Source organism: Puma concolor, chromosome C2 (assembly GCF_028749965.1).
Source record: "Puma concolor isolate L17-30 chromosome C2, mPumCon1.1.hap2, whole genome shotgun sequence".
Taxonomy (NCBI): Eukaryota; Metazoa; Chordata; class Mammalia; order Carnivora; family Felidae; genus Puma; species Puma concolor.
Window position 1 is genome coordinate 44697696 of NC_141675.1, and position 17477 is coordinate 44715172.

The window sequence follows — 17477 nt, forward strand, 5'->3', positions numbered from 1 at the left end:
TCCTGGCATTCTTTGCCGTAAGCGCACAGTGCCTCTTTAAAGTAGCTAGTTGGTAACTGGTTAATCAGTGAGGATGTTCCAATCCAGGTAGTTTAAATTTCAAAGTAGCTTGGTTTAAGATTGGAATACTCGGGTCCGAAGGTTAATCAGAAGGGCGGTAGGAAGAGTTTTTTTGTTTTGTTTTGTTTTGTTTTTGGCTCGCCAAAAGGAGGCTCGGGTTTTAAAAGGCTGACCTAGGGCTTAATCACACGGTTTGACTTTTGCTGAGTCCCGGGGATGGCGCGTGTCAGGCCCGGAGTGCTGACGTCAGCACGGCTCCGAGCCAGGCGTCCGGGTACTCGCTTTCAGCCTTCAGTCTGCTCGCATCTCTAACAACGCGACCCGGACTCTTATCTAGGGCGTTGGTGGGACTTGATCCCATCCATCGGATCTCAGCCTGGACTCCATGCAGTGGGGATGAGGTTTCGTCCTCGCCCCTTCAGCCAGTCGGGTGAGTGTGGTGCAGGGAAGAGACTTAACAGTGCCAGAGCCAGCCCCGCCCAGGGGCAGCCCGCCAGCTGGGTCTCGGGCTGCTTCGTCCCAAAGCCAGAGCGGACCAAGCCGGCTGGCCCTGGCCGCTCCGTATGGTCCCCTGCTGACCCCACAGCCTCCACGCCTGGGGACGAACAGTGGGTGGTAGGCTTTCACAGCCAATCCCCTCCGCCAGCCTGCCCCTTCCCCTGCCAAAAAGCGGATCCTTCAGCTGCGCTGCAGAAGCACCCCCCCCCCCACCCCCTTCCCTTCCTTTCCCGGGAAGACCGATCACGCGGCCAAGACGCCACTCCACGAACTGGGCTTTTCTCCCTGCCAGCTGGAGCAAGCTGCGAGACGCTGTGTGAGAGTGGGAAGGGCCTTAGCAAACAGCTCTGTGGCCCAATGGTTTTTCTTCGTCTTCGCGTGCCGGCCAATGAGGCCCGCGAGGCGGGACTTCCGTCTAGCCTTGGTGTTGTCGTCCCCACTTCGATTCCGGCTGTGGGGGTCGGTGCGGATATTCAGTCATGAAGTCAGGGTAGGGACTTCTCCCGCAGCGACGCGGTGGGCGAGCCTATTTGTATTGCGGGGCCAGGCTTCCAGGTAAGAGCCTCTCTGGCCTCTCGGCGGCCGGGCAGGGGATTGATTCCTTTGGGGCCTGGCGGGGGGAACACACCCCCTCACCGGCCCTCCGTGGCGGCCCGGCTGCTGAGGTCTTTACTGCTCCTCCCCAGGCTGGGTGCGGAGGAAATAGGCTTTTTGCAAAAGGTAAAACAAAAACAAAAACAAAAACCCTCTGCCCTCTGACGGCAGATTCCCGCTCTCCCCCACCCCCACCCTTTGAATTTGTGTGTAAAGTTGTTGTATTATCTGTTTGGCTTCTCACATTCCCATCCTGCGGTGGCAGGAGCCTGGGAAGATGTTTGGAAGGCTTCTCTTGGTCAGTCACCTGCCGCAAAGTCCCCGGGCGATATCGCTTGACTACAGTTGCGGGGACTATGTAGCCTTTGAAAAAAGGAGGGCAGTCACCTCCCTTCTTTGTAACCTTCCTCCACCCCCGACTGGAAGCTCAGATTGAAGGTGGGAGGCGACTCTACTAGGGACAGATTCCATGTCCCAGTCCTCTTAAAGCCAGCAGCTCTACCAGGGCACTTACGGAGTTGACCTGCACTGATGTAAGAACTCTGTCCCAGTGAGGGAGTGGGCAGACACAAAAGCCAAGCTATCCCAGAAGCATTCAAGCAACTTAAGTGTCAGCCACTGAGTGTTCTCTGCTAGTTTTTGGTGAATTCCTTTATTTTGTCCTAATCTGGCAGGAGTAAATTTCCAAAATTATTGTTTCATCCTCCGTTTCAGCACCGTGGGCAGCTGCTCAGGTTCGTTTCTGTTGCCCCAAACTTGCCCTGAGTGTGAAATGTTCCTCAGTGATGCAGCAGGAACAGTGAAAACTAACGCATTCCTTTCAACAATGATCTGTTGTTCTCCAAGGAGAACATCTGCAGTTTTTGATACAATATAAATAACTAAGATGGGTGTGCCTCCAAAGGGTTGTAGTAGAGAAATAGATCAATTCAAGATTTAAAGGGCTTTCAAGGGTTTTATCTTTTTAAGGACAGCTTTTAATGGGTTGGGAAGATTAGTTCCATTTCAGAGAAACACAACTAGACTTGTTGTAGCAGTTAAAAGGAATTTTAAACGGGAGGTAAAAAGTGTAGTGCAGGGGCGCCTGGGTGACTCAGTCCTTGAGCATCTGACTTCTTCCCAGGTCATGATCTCATGGTTGGTAGGTTCCGTGCCCCACATAGGGCTTTTGCGCTGACACCCCAGAGCCTCCTGCTTCGGATTCTCTGTCTCCCTCTCATTATGCCTCTCCCCTATTCACCGTACCCCCCCTCAGTAAACATTAAAAAAAAAAAAGTTTTTTTTTTTTTTTTTTATTGTAGTGCAGTGTTGTAGTTTGGGGCCCATGGAGACTTATTAATGGGTTTTGGAATCAATTTAGCACATTGACATTAACATTAGAAAGAGAAAAAATATCAGAGGACATTCTATGGAGTAAGACTATTCTTTTGAAGCTTTTCTTTCAGTTTTTTAATAAAATATGTGTATATGAAGAGAGTGATGCAAATGTATACCATGTCATTGTGGATTATGGAAAACACTGGATCCCTAATATGGTTGGGTCCAGCTTTCAGCTCTGCTCCTTGCTGATTCTGTGACTTTACCTGTGAGTAAGGGAAGAATTGTAGGAATTTGTTGAAATAAAATGTCTGTTACATAGTTAAGCTTCAGAGTTTTTGGGGGTCTGTTTTTGTTTGCTTGTTCGTCTTTGAAACGATTGGGTAGGAGCTCAGTTATTTCCAAGTCAGGAATGACAAGTGTTTTATTAATATGTGTATTTTTAACTTTGTCTTTATCTGAAGCCAGCCAGCGTGGTATCACCATATGTAATAGTAAATCGTATGGACATAATCTTGGTTTGTGAGGTTTAATATTGAAGGGTTTGGAATAAGTTCTCATCTATCCTTGTTCAAAGTTCTTTCTCTCAAGCATTTTGGAGGGGCTTACACTGTTAATAGCATTCAACACCCTTCCTTGATATTTTTCTGCATTCCAGGGTAATACACTTATCAGAAGCTTTTCAGGCACTCATTTTAGCAAAGTTAAGGTAGGACTAAGGGTATGATAAGTGTATATCTTTGAATTAAAATATTTTATGCCTTACAGTTCTTGCCATAAAGATGTATAAAATGAAATGGCCTGGACAGATATCATGATATACTTGCTTCATGTTACTATGACCTAGAAATGATTGGTGTGTAAATAAAAAGTGTCATTTTGGACATTTTAAAACCTGGGAGTTAGTAACATATAGCAGAAGACAAATAAGTTTGAGTCTCAATAATGGTTTTGTGCCATTTGACATATTACTACCGGGGCGCCTGGGTGGCGCAGTCGGTTAAGCGTCCGACTTCAGCCAGGTCACGATCTCGCGGTCCGTGAGTTCGAGCCCCGCATCGGGCTCTGGGCTGATGGCTCAGAGCCTGGAGCCTGTTTCCGATTCTGTGTCTCCCTCTCTCTCTGCCCCTCCCCCGTTCATGCTCTGTCTCTCTCTGTCCCAAAAATAAATAAACGTTGACATATTACTACCATGTGGCATTGCATATGGTAGTTTCATGTGGCCTAAAAAAGGGAAGAAAGTTAGGAAGTATTGTTAGTTTCCCCAAAAGAGGAAACAGAACTAATAGACAAATGAATCTCTTTTAATAAAGCATGGCAGTTTAATCATTGTTTAAAAATTCCTGTGTTATGCAAATATTTATTGAGCAATAATAAAATATATTGTTGGGGCACGTGGGTGGCTCAGTCGGTAATAGTCTGACTTCAGCTCAGGTCATGATCTCACTGTTCGTGAGTTCGAGCCTCGCGCATCGGGCTCTGTGCTGACAGCCCAGAGCCTGGAGCCTGCTTCAGATTCTGTGTCTCCCTCTCTCTTTCCTCCTTCCCCACTCATTCTCTGTCTCTCTCTCAAAAATCAATAAACATTAAAACAAATTTAAAAAAATATATTGTTAAGCTTATACAGCTTTTAAATTTTTTTTTTTTTTAAACATTTATTTACTATTGAGAGACACAGAGCATGAGCAGGGGAGGGACCAAGAGATGGAGGGACTCAGAATCTGAAACAGGCTCCAGGCTCTGAGCTGTCAGCACAGAGCCTGACGCAGGGCTCAAACTCACAAACTGCGATATCATGACCTGAGTTGAAGTCGGACCCTTAACCGACTGAGCCACCCAGGCGCCCAAGCTTTGTACAGCTTTTGCCCAAAAGTTGATTTGGGAACAATAAGAACATATAATTGGTATTGTCAGTTCACATATTATAGCCTATAGATAAAATAACAACACTAATATCAGTTAACATTGATTTTTTTTACTATGGGCCAAATACAATTCTAAGCACTTTACATTATGTCATGTAATTCTGTTACTGATGTGGTAAGTAGTACAATTATTTCCTTTTCATAGATGGGGAAATAAAGACCTTACAAGTACATAACTTGCTGAGTTCATACAGATTGCTAGTGGAGTAACTGGAATTTGAACCTAGGCATCCTGACTATCAAGCTTGTCCATCTTGTGCCATGTTTTATTAAAAAATACAAAATACTATGAGGTTATTTTGGATTCTTGCTTGTTTAGATTGGGTAAGCTCCTTTGGCCCTCCATTTCCTCAATTCCTTCCTCAAAAATATACTCTTAAGCCAGTATGTTTTTGTGGGGATTAAGATCATTTGTAAAACACTGAACAGAATGTGTTCAATGAATGATATGTGCCTCAGCCTTTTTCCTTTTATGTTGAGGATGTGATCATTTGAAAGGTTATTAGCAGTTGGAGGAGGATGGGAGAGGAAAGAGTTCTTCATAAGGATGCTACCCAAGCAAATAAATAGAGGTAGGAAAGCAGAGAACATTTGCTGAGGTTGGATGTTTAAGGTACAGGCTGGTAAAGGTAGATCGATGCAAAGTATGGAGATCTTTAAATGCCAGATAAAGATTTTGTACACTATTCTTAGTTGAGAAGAAGCCCTCTTTATGGATATGAAAATGGAGCAGAAATACAGTGAAGGAGCTTAAGCCTGGAGGTAGGAATACCTGGAGTTTAATTAGAGTAGTTGAGACAAGAAAAGGTGATGGTGGGATTATAATGAAGGGTATAGATTTGAGAAATGTTGACATCAACATTGGGAACTGACCCGAGTATGGGCCTAAGATAGTGATGTTATTAAAAAAAAATAATAATAATATTGGGGCGCCTGGGTGGCGCAGTCGGTTAAGCCTCCGACTTCAGCCAGGTCACGATCTCGCGGTCCGGGAGTTCGAGCCCCGCGTCGGGCTCTGGGCTGATGGCTCAGAGCCTGGAGCCTGTTTCCGATTCTGTGTCTCCCTCTCTCTCTGCCCCTCCCCCGTTCATGCTTTGTCTCTCTCTGTCCCAAAAATAAATTTAAAAAAAAGTTGAAAAAAAAAAAAAGAAAAAAAAATATTATGATGAAGAACAAGTCCTGGTAGAAGCAAATGTTGGAGGAGAATTAATTAATTAATCAATTAATAGAGAGAGCATGCGCGCATTCAGGGGAAGGGCGGAGAGAGAATCCCAAGCAAGCTGCACACTGTCATTGTGAGCCCTACTGATGCAGGGCTTAATCTCATAAACTGTAGATCATGACCTGAGCGGAAATCAAGAGTCAGATGCTTAACTGAGCCACACAGGTGCCCCTAGGAGGAGAATTTATGATAGGGATTTTAATTTTGATACTGAGGAGTTGTTCAAATGTTTGGAAATGTAAAGTGGGAGCTCGGAGCTCTGTGTATTCCATAAAAAGAGAAAATGCCAATTTTTCACACTGTGAGGAGATGGTCTAAGGCAGTCATCCTCCTGTGGGTCAGAATTTTATAGGAGTGATGTGACTCCTGAAGGTCCTTAGAAATACAGATTTCTCACTTGATAGAGATGTACCCACTATTTCTCCCTGTAATATATTTTGTGTCCTGGGAGGAAGGAAGGGAAAGTAGTAGAGAGGGAAAATTTTGGAAACCTAGCGGTGCTCATATTTACTATTTCAGAAGAGAACCAGTAAATTTGGAGGCTTGGGATTCTCACAGTAAGAACTTGGAAAGATGCTATGATTTTTATATAGTACCAGGCATTTATACATACACATGTTGAGCATTGAATTGTTGTAACATCTCCAGATTTGTTATTTTTGCCCTCTTGTCTTTGTTACCCTGAATTATTAATAGCAAAACCTTTACAGTCAGAGAGCCTGTGTGCTTATTATGGGGACAGCAAAGAAGAGGGGACCCAGAGAGATTGTATTTATAGCCAGGAATGTGGGAGAAGAGTCTCAAAGGATAACAGGAGAAGGCTGCATGATGTGGTAGGAAGAATAGAGATTCTGTGAACGAATCTAACTTTCTGCTAACCATTCTCTGGCTTCAGTTTTTCATTCTGTAAAATGATGAGAATGATAATCCCAATTCTGAGCTGCTACAGGAAAGAAGGAAAACATCTGGAGACCTTTTATACTTGAAAAAGGGCTCAGGTCTAAGTAGTAGAAGGGCTTATAGGTTTCTTTTTTTTTTTTAAATCTTTTTTTTTTTTTTTTCAACGTTCATTTATTTTTGGGACAGAGAGAGACAGAGCATGAACGGGGGAGGGTCAGAGAGAGAGGGAGACACAGAATCGGAAACAGGCTCCAGGCTCTGAGCCATCAGCCCAGAGCCTGACGCGGGGCTCGAACTCACGGTCTGCGAGATCGTGACCTGGCTGAAGTCGGACGCTTAACCGACTGCGCCACCCAGGCGCCCCAGGGCTTATAGGTTTCTTGGCAGATTTACTAGGGTTTGATGCAGTTGGGTAGGGCATGATGTTAAACAGTATAGTTTACCCATCTGTGAACTAATTTTAGTTCTGTTTAATATAAGGTCTGAGTAATTGGCCAATCAAATAAAAAATTGGAGGTTAGGCACACACATTAGGGTAAGGAAAGGTTTACATGTTTTGTCACATCATTACTGGAAATAGTACTTCCATCCTACTATTTGGATCCTAATACTTATAGCATTCATGCACTCAACAAATATTTAAGTACCTTTGATGGAAGGCCCTGTTCTAGGCACTCAGAGTGTATCAGTGAACCAAAGAGACAAATCTTTGGCTCTCATGGACCTTATCTTCTAGAGGGAGAAATAATGTATATTTTAATAATGAAAAGTAATTAGATCTTTTTTTTTAATGTTTATTTTTGAAGGAGAGAGACAGAGCATCAGCAGGGGAAGAGCAGAGAGAGAGGGAAACACAGAATCCAAAGCAGGCTCCAGCTCTGAGCTGTCAGCACAGAGCCCGATGTGGGGCTCAAACTCACAAACTGTGACATAATGACCTGAGCCGAAGTCGGACGCTTAACTAACTGAGCCACCCAGGCACCCCAATTAGATCTTTCTTATACTATGTATGTATAAGGTCATAATTTTAAAAAGATAATAAGAGTACGATACCAGATTGTAACTAATATTGTAGAGCACTTTGAAATAAGGGACTGTGTTATTCTTACTCATGTGTGTCTACCCATTTCCTCGTCTTCCCAGTGGGATGACTTTGATGTATTTATACTCAGCAAATGTAGGTATTCATTAAACATCCATGATAGGGAGAAGGAATTATGTTAAAGGGAACAAATCTTAAAGATAAAGGAATCAGTTAAATGTAGTAAGTGTTAAGGATCCAAGTACTCATTAGATTGACGATTGGGAAAAAATGAAGGATGTTGTAAATTGCATTGCCTGCTTGTCTATGAGGTTGAAATGGAAATAAAGTTATATTGGAGCTGAAAGCATCAACATTAAGGGAATCTGGGTGGACCCAACTTGCCCACTAATTAGTTGGGTGACTACATAACTGCACCTCTCAGTTCATTTCCTCATTTATAAAATGATGTTGGAACTTTTTTAGTCAAAGAATTTCTACTTTTAAGACTTAAAAAATGTCGATTGTAGTAATGTTTCATTTTACTAATGCAGATAAAAGAGCTTCCATTGGATGGTAGTCAGACTAAATTTATATTCTGAATTCATGAGGTGGATATTTAAAAAATATGTCTACAAAATTAATGTTATCTATTTGATGTTAGTTACTAATAAGACTGCATTATAATTTTTAAAAATGAAGCCAAACAAAACCTAATGTATAGTTTCCCTTTTTGCCATTATGTAGGAAAAAGAAGCCATAGTATTAAAAAAATTTTTTTTTAATGTTTGTTTATTTTTGAGAGAGAGAGGGAGACAGAGCATGAGTGGGGGAGGGGCAGAGAGAGAGGGAGACCCGGAATCTGAAGCAGACTCCAGGCTCTGAGCTATCAGCACAGAGTGCGACGTGGGGCTAAACTCACAAACCTTGAGATCATGACCTGAGCCGAAGTCAGACGCTTAACTAACTGAGCCACTCAGATGCCCCAGAAGCCATAGTATTTCAGAACTACACTCCCCAACTCCTCTGGAATGGTCACAAACCATAGTATTTTAGACTCTAATAATGGATCTTAATAGTTATCCGTATTTCCGTACTTTAATTTTCTAACAGCCTTTGATTTTGTGCCAGGTGCTGAGTATACAAATGAGAAAAGGCTATAATCTCTAACTTCAAGGAGTTTAAAGAATAATGGGAGTCATGAACAATTTAGTTTTGCCACATTGTGGTGACATAGAGAAGGCACATTACATAATGAGAGGCTGTGAGAAGAGAAAGTTCATCTGGTTAGAGAAGAAAGACTGAGGAAGAGTGAACGGCAAGGGACAAAGCTGGAGACGTTATGGAAAACTTTCTCTAAGCTACAGTTTAGTTTTGAACTTTATTCTGAAAGTTGTTTAACCTGTTAACAAATTTTATGCAGGAAGTAATATGATTAGGCATTTGTATATCTACCTTTACATTCCTCTTAAGAGAATTGTACACAAGAAAGATATGTTATTTCAATGATATAGCCCTGCTTGAGGAAATCAGTCTTAACTCTGAGGACAAATGTTAATTTTGTGGTTTTAGGATATCAGAACTATGAAATATTTGAACACTAAGACATTTAAATGTTAATAACCACATTAATATAAGTTGAAGAGACAACTGAAATTTTGGGGTAGTCTACTTATTGAAGTAAGAGAACTGGTCAGTTATAAGAATTTGATTTAGAATCCGCTCTAAAGGGCTAGAAACTTGTTGAAGTTTGAATGAATATGGCTCTAGTTCAGGCTCAGTTTCTAATAATTGAGATATTCAGTTAAACTTTTATAGAGGAAATGAATTTCTAGGGAGAAACACCACGAGATGGATGAATGTTTCTAAATCAAGTCATGAGAGAGAGAGTGGGAATTGAACTCTTACTTTGCTTAGATGTAAAATACCTCATTAAATGTTGAAGAGTACTTTATCTGCCTAGTTACTGTGCTTGAATTTACATGTTCGACTTTCAGAAAAGAACTGTGCTTGTAATTTACACATTTGTCCAACATTTATTATAAACATTAATTAAAATTTTTTTGAGGTGAAATTCATATAACCTAAAACTAACCATTTTAAAGTGCACGATTGAGTGGCATTTCATACAGTTACATTGTTGTGCAACTACCACTTCTGTCTAGTTCCAAAACATTTTTATCACTCCAAAATGAAACCCTATACCGATTAAGCAGTTACTCCCCATTTACTGCTGCCCCAAACCCCTGGCAGCCACAAATACGCTTTCTGTTTCGCTAGGTTTAATAGATATCTCCTATTTATTATGGAAGCCTCCTAGAAATGGAATCATATAACGTGTGACCTTTGTGTCTGGGCCTTTCACTTAGCATGCTGTTTTCAAGGTTCTGCCTTGTTACAGCAACACTGGTGTGGGTGTTGCTACTTCTTTCCTTTTTACAGCTAAGTAATTGTTGTATGTATATACCACACTTTAAAAAAAAAATTTTTTTTAAATCATTTAGTTCTGAGGGAGAGAGACAGACACAGACCATGAGCAGGGAAGGGGCAGAGACAGACGGAGACACAGAATTCAAAGCAGGCTCCAGGCTCTGAGCTGTGAGCACAAGGCCTGATGCGGGGCTGGAACTCACAAGCCCTGAGATCATGACCTGAGCTGAAGTCGGATGCTTAACCGACTGAGCCACCCGGGTGCCCCTGTAGATACCACACTTTATCCATTCATCTGTTGATGGACACTTGAGTTCTTTCTACCCTTTGGCTGTTGTGAGTATTGTTGCTGGCAACATTCATACATAAGGATTTGTTTTGAGTACCAGTTTTCATTTCTTTTGGGTATATGCCAGGAGTGGAATTGTTGGGTCATATGGTAGTCCTGTGTTTAGCTTTTTGAGGACTCACCAAACTGTTTTTCACAGTGGCTGAACTATTTTACAACTTACTGGTAATGTATGAGGGTTCCAGTTTTTACATTGCCACAACATTTGTTCTTTTCCATTTAAAAATTAATATTGTTGCCATCCTTGTGGGTATGAAGTGGTATCTTGCTATAGCTTAAAAAAAAATTTTTTTTAACATTTATTTATTTTTGAGAGACAGACTGTGAGCAGGGGAGGGGCAGAGAGAGAGGGAGACACAGAATCTGAAGCAGGCTCCAGGCTCTGAACCGTCAGTATAGAGCCCGATGTGGGGCTCAAACTCAGAAACCGTGAGATCATGACCTGAGCCCAAGTCAGACGCTTAACTGACAGCCACCTAGGCGCCCCTCACTATGGTTTTGATTTGCATTTCCCTAATGGCGAATAACGTTGAACATCTTTTCATGTGCTTGTTGGCCCTTTGTATATCTTTGGGGAAATGTCTATTCAAGTTCTTTACCCATATTTTAACTGGGATGTTTGTCTTTTTATTATTGAGTTATAAATGTTTTTATATATCCTGAATTCTAGACCCCTAGAAGATATGATTTAAAAGTATTCTCCCATTCTGTGGGTTGTCTTTTCACTTCCTGATAATGTCCTTTGATGCATAAAAGTTTTTCCTTTTGATGAAGCCCAATTTTTTTTCTTGCTGTTGGCTCTTGATGTGCTAGCAAAGATTGCATTGTTGAATCTGAGGTCATGAAGACTTGCTCCTATGTTTTCGTATAAGAGCTTTATCATTTTAGTTCGTATTTCATGGGTCACCGAACCATTTTGAGTTAATTTTCACTTATTATATCTTGAGTTTGGTGTACAGTTGAAGGGACTATTGTTTTCCCTTTGAATGGTCATGGCACCTCTGTCAAAAACCACTTGGGCATAGACGTATGGGTTTGTTTTGGGTCTTAATTCCATTGGTTGACATGTCTATCCTCAGGCCCATTCCACACCGTTTTGGTTACTGTAGCTTTACAGTAAGATTTTGAAATCAGGAAGTATGAGTCCTTTAGCGTTGTTCTCTTTTTCCCAGAATTCTGTTGACTACTGGGGACTTGTAATTCCGTTAGAATTGGAGGAATGACTTCCATTCCTGAATAGAAGGATATTGGAATTTTGACACAGAATGGATTGAATCTGTGGATTTTTTTTAAAGTTTAGTTATTTTGAAAGGGAGAGAGCGCAGGGGGAGGAGGAGCAGAGTGAGAGGGAGAGAGAGAATCCCAAACTGGCTGCACACTGTCAGTGCAGAGCCCGACGCGGGACTCGACCCTGCACACTGAGATCTTGACCTGAGCTGAAACCAAGAGTCAGATGCTTAACTGACTGAGCCACCCAGGCGCCCCTGAATCTGTGGATTTCTTTTGGTAGTATTGCCATCTTAACAACATTAAGTCTTCTAATACATGGGGTATCTTTCCATTATTTAGGCCTTTGATTTTGTTCAGCCATGTTTTATAGTTTTTAGTGTACAAGTCTTTTACCTCCTTGATTAAGTTTACTCCTGGGTATTTTATTCTTCTGGATACCTTTTATAAATGGAATTATTTCTTAATTTCATTTTTCAATTATTCATTGCTGCTGTATGGAGACATGACTGATTTTTGTAACATTTATTGGTTTTAATAGTCCTTTACTTTTCTCCCAAATGAATGGGATCATATTGATAAATATGAAGTTGGAAAGTGGAACACTAAATAATTTTTATTTTTATGATGTGAGATTATCCTAAATATGAAGTTTGGGGTGTCCTTCCAGCATAATGTTAAGTGATCTTCTGATTATACTAGTGAATTCTAGATTTTTTTGTAGTTGGTAAATTTTTAGTCATCTGCACTAATATTTACACAAACCTCATATAATTTATTTTGAACTTCGGAAGGCATGATTAATATAAAATAATGTATGATTTTTTTATTTTGAAGTAATCACAAAGTTCCAGAAAAGTTGTAAGAACAGTATAGCGACCTTTTTTTTTTTTTTCTTCCTCAGTCATTTGGGAGTAAGTTGTTGACCTGATGCTCTAAATACTTTAATGTAAAATTCCTACAAACAAGGATATTCTCCTTGGAGAAAGGGCTTAGTTTTAGGGCTGAGGCAGGAAAACTACAAGATGAGACTTGAAAATCTTGTCAGACAACAAAGAGGGGCTCAAGAATGATGGAGACATATAAAAAAGACACAAGCCTGGGGAGCCTGGGTGGCTCAGTCGGTTGAGCATCTCACTTCAGCTCATGTCACGATCTCATGGTCGTGAGTTCGAGCCCCACATTACTGGGCTTGCTGCTGTCAGCTCTGAGCTTGCTTCGGATCCTCTGTCCCTCCTTCCCCTCCCTCGCTCATTCTGTCTCTCTTTCTCTCTCTCTGTCTCAAAAATGAATAAACATTTAAAAAAAGACACAAGCTGTTTGAGCCAAGTCGGGAACAATTAAGCATCAAAAAATAATTACTATGGCAGATTATAACCCATTGAATGAAATCAGTATAATCCCATACTGATCTAAATGAATAAGTTGAAAATTTGATGAGAAATGGGACAATTACTGTGGTAGAACGATGACCCCAAAGATGTCCACATCCTAACACCTGGAACCTGTGAATATGTTACCTCATGTGATAAAAGGAACTTTGCAGATGTGGTAAGAACTTTGGGGTAGGAAGATTATCCTATATTCTCCAGGCAGGGTCTTTAGAAGAAGGAAGCAGAAGAGGAGTTTAGAATAATGTGATGCGAAAGGTATCATCTGCCAGTGTTGGTTTTGGAGGTGGTTAAAGGGGCCTACCAGCCAAGGAATATGGGCAGCTTCTAGAGACTTATAAACATAATAATCAATTGTTGTGTAATTGTAAACACTTATTATTTTAAACATACATGGATAATAGCCTAGAATAGAATATGAAATTTGTGTGGCTTTTAAAAATAAATGCTACTTCAATGAGACTATGGGTGCTCTTTCAGAACTGGAAAGAGAGTCTGTGCCTTAATAACAGGCTAATGGCCATATATTCATTTTCCTCTTTTTCCTATTGTTAAATGAGAGAAGCACTGCCTTATTTAAATACTGTCATGAACAGAAAGATAATCATGTCAATTATCAATTTGTTATCTTTCTACTCCAAACTCACCTGCTCCACGATAAAGGACTGGACTCTAAGAAGTTCTTTACAAAGAGCATGATATTAAGCTTTATTGGGTCCTAGAGGGGACAGGATGCTGGAGGAGACAGGGTGCTAGAGGGAATTTACTAGAGAAAGGGTTTTTTCCTTCCTAGTTCCTGTGACTTGTGTTTTCCTTTTCCTGTTCTTGCTGCGTAGTCTGTCGGCAGTACATATGGTTGAGGACATCTGGTGATGGTCTGCCTCAGCCATGTGCCCCAAATACAGAAGAAAAAATCAGGAAAAACTAAAACCATAGTTTAATAATTTTCTTAAAAAAATTAAAAACTGCTTTATTGACTTATAATTGCGTACTATAAACTGTATATATTTTTTTTTTCAACGTTTTTTTATTTATTTTTGGGACAGAGAGAGACAGAGCATGAACAGGGGAGGGGCAGAGAGAGAGGGAGACACAGAATCGGAAACAGGCTCCAGGCTCTGAGCCATCAGCCCAGAGCCTGACGCGGGGCTCGAACCCACGGACCGCGAGATCGTGACCTGGCTGAAGTCGGACGCTTAACCGACTGCGCCACCCAGGCGCCCCTAAACTGTATATATTTAAAGTATAGAATCCTTCTCTCTCGCGCCTTGCCATCCCTTACTACATCTTAGTTTACTAATTACTTCTGTTAAACATTCTGTATTTAATTTACTTTATAGTTTCTGTCTCCTAATTGAATTTCTGCTAATACAGAATTAATCCCTGGAGTGGTTCCAGGAGACAGACCTAAAAATTTGAAGTTTTGGTATTGGTTTGGTCATGCTTTTGGGTGTGAGCACAGTGCTGAGCTCTTTGCCAGTGGAAGTGGGGTGCTGGTAATCTATGGCATCACAGTTGATATCATCTGTGGTTCATCGTGACTTATTGCCAACTGATGCACATTCCTCAGAGCCCAAATAGCTGCTACATTTGACCTTTATGGCAACTAACTATAAGAACTGTAGTGTGGGATGGAACCTTTTGAGTATTATGCAGTGCTTACAGAGAGAAAACGACAGCTAGATTTCTTAACTCTCAGCTCAAGATCCGCCTTTTTTTTTTTTTTGCACTTCTTTTGATTGCACACTTCAGATCTTTAAGTTGTGAATAGACTTGTGAATTATAAGACCTTATTGCTTGCTCATAATTTTTTTTTTTTTTTGCATAAAAGTAATGCACACTTAGAAAACTTGAAGTGTAATGGATTTCTGTTAAGATTTCTGTGCATTTTCTTCTAGATTTTTGTTTGGTATACAATATATAAATAGGCTTTACAAAAGTTTTAAAACATGCAGGTAATATGTAAAGAAAATAAAAACAGTATTGTTTCTATGGGGAGAAAAGTTGATATGATTACATACAAAACATTGGGAATAGTTTGTATGAAGCCCTGAGTTTGGAAAGAATTGATGTTTTGCTATTTGCTAACCTTTTGAAATTAAAAATGTGTTCATTTTGTTTCATTTGTTGGAAAAATAAAATTGTAAAGCATTTTCATGGAATCTGAAAAAATTTTGCTTTGGTTGATGGCAATAGTTAAAAATCTTAGGTGAGGCTTGCTTTCAGTTTGGATCAATCTTCGGTTTTTTTGCAAAGAACTATTAGGTATCTTATTTTTGCTTAAAAAGTTAAGCCTTGTTGTTTTTTCTGTTCTAACACTTTTGCTCATGACAGCCTCTAAACCATTTCTTAAATTCCCATACAGCATAGTTTTTTGGGTTGTTTTTTTTAACTACAGTATATTAGTAGTTCCCAGTTGTTAAAACTCTTGGAAGTCATGATGCTTTTTAAGGAACACTATGAAGTTATTGATATAATCAATTTTTGTATGAATTGAGAACACTATTTTGGAGGAAACATAGTACCACATGTATCCAATATACATACATGACCATTAGCACATTTATTAAAAAACCTATTTTATGAAATGTGATTTGGCTATTATAAATTTTACACTAAAGTCATTAACTAGCTGTTCACATGTATTTTCTGTTAATGCTTGCTTTTGATGCTTAGTGTAGTATAAGATACATTTATGGAGAAAACCAAATTGAAATTACTATCCTTTAAATCTTTTGGCAAACTAGGAAGAGATTACCATTATTTTAGCAGTGGAGTATTTTGATCCATTTTTGGAATGCTAGTGATGCTCAGGAATGTCGCTTGGGAATCAGTAGAATAAGAGCTTACTCAGAGGCTTTCCTATGGAGCTGATTAGCTGTTTCATGAGTGTTATTTGGCACTAAACTAGTTGATGTCAGGATGTGAGTTATCTTCAGAATTAAACATTGTTTGGAAAGGAATTTCCTGAAAGTAATATTGGTCCTAAACATTCATTAAATGCAGCCCCATTTGTAAAATGAAGTTTTAGTCTGTATTTTTGTGTAGATGAGTTGTATGGTATTGTCATAGATTTAAAGTGAGCTTAGGATTTACTGTGATGCTTGGGGAAGTTTTAAAATTTTGCAAATACCAGACCAGCATTAGATGAGTAACTGGCATCTGTGCTCTTCAGCTGTACAGATAATTATGTGTGGCAGCCAGGGTGCTCAAGTTCTCCAAAACAAGGCCAAGGGAAAATTAACAAAATCAAGAGTTGGTTCTTTGAAAAGATCAACAGAATTAATAAACCTTTCGATAGCTTTAAGAAAAAAAAGGGAGGCTCCACTAAAATCAAACCTGAAAGAGGGACATATTACTGCCAATTTTACAGAAATAAAAAGAATTATGAAAGAGTACTGTGAATAATTGTAGAACAAGAAATTGGATTACCTAGTTGAAATGGAACAGACAACTTACCAAGACTAGGTCATGAAGAAATAGAATATCTGTATAGATTTTATGACTAGTAAGGAGGTTGAATCAATAATCAAAAACCTCCCTAGCAAGAAAAGCTCAGGACCAGATAGCTTCCCTGGTGAAGTCTACCAAATATCTTAAAAAAGAATTATACCAGTCCTTAAGCTCTTCCAAAAAGTTGAAGAGGAGGGAATACTTCCTAGCTCATTATGTAAGACCAGCATTATTCTGATATGAAAGCCAGACACTGATAGATACCATAAGAAAACTACAGACCAGTATTTCTTATGAGTATTAATGCAAAATCCTCAACAAAGTACTAGCAAACCAAATTCAACAACACCATGATCAAGTGCATTCCTAGAATTCAGGAATGGTTCAGCATATGAAAAATAATCAGTAATACATCATACTAACAGTGTAAAGAAAAAAACACATGGCCGTCTTAATTAATGGAGAAAAAAAGCATTTGATAAAAATCATGATAAAAAGCATTGAATAAGAAGGGAATTACTTCAACATAGTAAAGGTTGTATATGAAGATCCCACACTTAATATCATATGCAGTGGTAAAAGACTGAAAATGAAAGTTCTTCCTTTAAGATCAGGAATAAGACCAGGATGCCTGCTTTTACCACTTCTAGTCCTTATTAGAGTGCTGGAAGTCCTAGCCCGAGCAATCAGGCAAGAAAGAGAAATAAAAGGCAACCAAATTAGGAAGAAGTGAAATTATCTCTGTTTACAGATAACATGATTTTACATGTATAAAACCATAAAGGTTCCACAAAAAAACCTTATTAGAACTAACAAATTCAGCAAAGTTGAAGGATATATAATCAATATGCAAAAATCAGTGAACTATCACAAAAGGAAATTAATGGAACAATTCCATTTACAATAGCGTCAGAAAGAATAAAATACTGAGGAATAAACTTACCAAGATTGCAAAAGACTTATATGTTGAAAACTACAAAACATTGCTGAGAGAAATTAGACATAAATAGATGGATAGATATCCCATGTTCATGGATTGACAGACTTAGTATTATTAAGATGTCAGTACTATTCAAAGTGATCTGTGGAT

General features: G+C 39.7%; 1 protein-coding gene across 3 annotated transcripts in view; it reads left to right on the plus strand.

The window, feature by feature from the left end:
• Nucleotides 1–284: 284 nt before the first annotated feature.
• RNF13 (ring finger protein 13) overlaps nucleotides 285–17477 on the plus strand; it is a 160798-nt gene continuing 143605 nt past the window's right edge. For 2 of the 3 annotated variants that reach the window (XM_025913353.2, XM_086674520.1), the window contains exon 1: nucleotides 954–1113. The gene's annotated coding sequence lies outside the window, so the exon portion shown is untranslated. Of the gene's footprint in view, nucleotides 491–953; nucleotides 1114–17477 lie in introns of those variants that run through there. The other variant, XM_086674518.1, reaches the window with a different exon arrangement.